Genomic DNA, 3541 nt, shown 5'->3' on the forward strand with positions numbered 1-3541 from the left:
AATAATTCCAGCAATATAAACTAAAATATGCAGTAATTCTAGACTCACCACTACAGAGGCTGGTGTTTTAAAACCAGGAGAACCGTAACTGACAGAACGGATAGGCAAATCAGGGGAGCACAGAATATAAGAAAAATAAAGCTTTTTCTTACCTGGCCAGGTTTTTTGATCTGTGGTTCCCGGAATGCCTGTCCTTTCGTTCCGTCAGCGTAGCTCAGCCACCTCTTGTAGCAACTTGGTGGGTCCCTGTTGTTCGGGCGCCAAAATGTTAGGGGCAACTCTTAAATAAGTTGCTTTAAGTTTATATTGCTTTGTCAAATTATTGCTTCTATAAGAAAGATGACACGGAGTCAGGTATGTCTGTATCACAGTTCTCAGCATAAAGGACAGCTCCCTTTACTTCTTTTATACGCAGTTCCAAAAGCAGTAATCTTATCGGCATTACCAAATGAGGTTAAGGTACAAAGAGTTTCTTATCAGCGAACATGTAATGATTATTCAGCAGTTCCAAATTCCATCTAGATACAGATTGATACGTACAAAGAAGAGAAAAGAGCACAAACAATTTAAATAGAACAATTGATACGTACACAGGTAAGAAAGGAGCATAAACAATTTAAATAGAACAATTGATACGTACACAGGTAAGAAAAAGCAGAAACAATTAAAGTGGAACTCTAAGTCATTATTTCAACCCTATCAATATATTACACACACAGCTAGCATAAGCATAATATATAATTATATTTTTAAAAAATCATTATTATACTTTTTTTGTTGTTGATAGATATAATCATCATGTCATTATTATATTTTCTGTTGTTGAGATATATATATATATATATATATATTCACTTGTAAGTCTTGAGTTTCATGGTTTTATAATGGGGGGGGCAATCCTTGGGAAGGACACAGCGGGTTTTATCATCCTCACTCAGCAGCACATAGTCAGTCTTACATTTACACCCAAAAACACATTGCATGGTGCAGAACCGGGGTTCATTCATATTGCTGCATGTATCAGGACAGGAGCTCCCGCAGCCGTACGTTGTGTTCCCTGTACAAGCTCTGCATTTCTCTTCTTCGATGCAGCCTCCTGATCCATCCTCTACGTAGCCCTTCTTGCAGAAACATCCCTCCTTACATATCTTAATACATGGAGGGGGGTCAGGACGGCTGCAGCTTGCTGGGCAGGCAGACCCACAAGTATTGTATTCCTGATTTTCTGGGCAATCAGTATTGGCAACTGAAAATGTCAAACAAAAAAAATATATATATATTATTGAGCCATTTCATAGAAATTAATGTACCACAAAATGTGTAGAGGCTAATTTACTTATTTTGCTAAGGGGATGTATTTATTTAAAAAAAAAAAAAACAGAAAAATATTCCTCCTTTGAAACTGCATGTACATTTGTGCTGTGCGAAGGAGGCAAACTCTATTGTTATTAGGCTGGTTTACATTCCAGATCAAATGTTATTCATTTATACAGAGTGGATGAGAAAAAGAATGTATTATGGCCACTAGATTGAGATGATAATCATAACAAAAAAAAAGTAATTATTTCCTATGACCATCATCACCATTTAGAGGCCATAATGCGGTAATAATGCATTATGGGCACCAGATGGAGCTGACGCTCATAGTTAATGAGTATTTATTTCCTATGATCATCACCTTCATTTAGAGGCCATAATGTGGTAATACTGCATTATAGCCACTAGATGGAGCTGATAAGGTCAGGGATTTAATTTTCTCACTTAATATGATGACTACATGTAAATCTGTTTTGAATGTAACTTTTTGGCTGTTAAACTCTGCTTTTGTTTTCTTGTAACTGTATTGCCATGGTGTTGAAGCTTGTGTTCGTAGCCCAGGTGACTCCTGTTGTTGTTTACCATTGCCCTTTGTGAGGGGTTGTGCTGATGCTATTGTTTGTATAATTGCCTATAAAAAAGGCCTTTGAAAGAAGTAAAGAGCAGCAGTCCATTATGCTCAAGAACTGATACACGGATTTCTGACTCTGTGTCTTAATTCCTATATGAAGCAATAATTTGGCAAAGCAATATAAACTATAAGCAACTTATTTAACAGTTGCATCTAACATTTTGGCGCCCGGACGAGGAACTCACCGATGATACTACAAGAGGTGGATGAGCTACGCTGACGGAACCAAAAGACAGGCACTCCGGGAATCACAGATCAAAAAAAAAAACCTGCGCAGGTAAGAAAAAGCTTTATTTTTCTTATATTCTGTGCTCCCCTGATTTGTGCCTATCCGTTCTGTCAGTTACGGTTCTCCTGGTTTTAAAACACCAGCCTCTGTAGTGGTGAGTCTAGAATTACTGCATATTTTCGTTTATATTGCTGGAATTATTTGTTTGTTTTTGTTATCTGTGTTTGTCTTGTCTGTCTTGTTGAGAAAGTGAATGAGCCTTGTCAAGGATGGTATGAGTTAGAAGGGGATTGCCGAACTAAGCAACGGAATGCGCCTTACCTCACACGATTGGGAACCTGAGGGCTTGTGAGCTTGGGGGTCTGACGCTTATGCTTAACCTCACATCTAACTCATAAACCATAGACGGGTTGAGAGTATAAGCCCTGTCTGCTCCATAAAGCAGGGATAAGAGTGTATGAGAGGGATTCCCAGATACGAGGGGGGAATAAGGTCTCAACAAAGTCCCGAGATCTAGTCGGATACCTGGCCACTTAAAGGAATGCTTGTATATGTTGTAGCCGCATTTTTGTATATGTTGTAGCCGCATTCTGGTTTGTTATTGGGCTAGCATATAAAGTAATTATTTATTTTTGGGCTAGCATATAAAGTAATTTGGTTTCAGAAATCTCATTCCGGAGAGGTTTCTAGAATTCTAGCACCCTAGGAGGAAGGCAACGAGGAACTAGTGTAACTTAGCTGGTTTGCTATAGGGCTAGCATATAAAGTAATTATTCATTCTTGTATATGTTGTAGCCGCATTATATTGTACACTAAGTGTCCCACACGCTACCTAGGCAGGACTGTTAGAATGGGCCAGAGGAACACAAAACCCCGTCAGGGAATTGTGGCGCACTATACGGTGCCACAGATAATTAAGAACATTTATGGGAAAACCGAAGCACAGGACTTAAAGGATGTCCTTCGTAAATTTAAGGTGAAAGGAGCAGCGGGCTTAGACCCGGATGTATGGAGTGAAATAAAAAGGGACAGACAAGGAGAGGTGTTAGAGAAGCAATGGATGAGTCAGGTTCAATGCTTAATTAAGGTTTCAAATAGAGAAAAAGAAGAGGGGTGGAAACATAATCCAGATTGTGATGGTTGGGATATGAAAGACAGAAGAACAAAAAATGTTGAAATTTTAAATAATCTTAGTTCAACCATCCCACCCCCATATACTGACATAGAACGTAAACCACACAAGATATGTCGTGTACTTAAGGGTAGAGAATGTTTTTTTTTTTTTTTTCAGGTTTGTGGAGTATAAGAATTTCATTCAGAAACTGTAGCTCCCGTACGCACTGATACATGCATTATAGTAAAGC

The sequence above is a fragment of the Aquarana catesbeiana genome, linkage group LG10, assembly GCF_042186555.1.
Source record: "Aquarana catesbeiana isolate 2022-GZ linkage group LG10, ASM4218655v1, whole genome shotgun sequence".
Taxonomy (NCBI): Eukaryota; Metazoa; Chordata; class Amphibia; order Anura; family Ranidae; genus Aquarana; species Aquarana catesbeiana.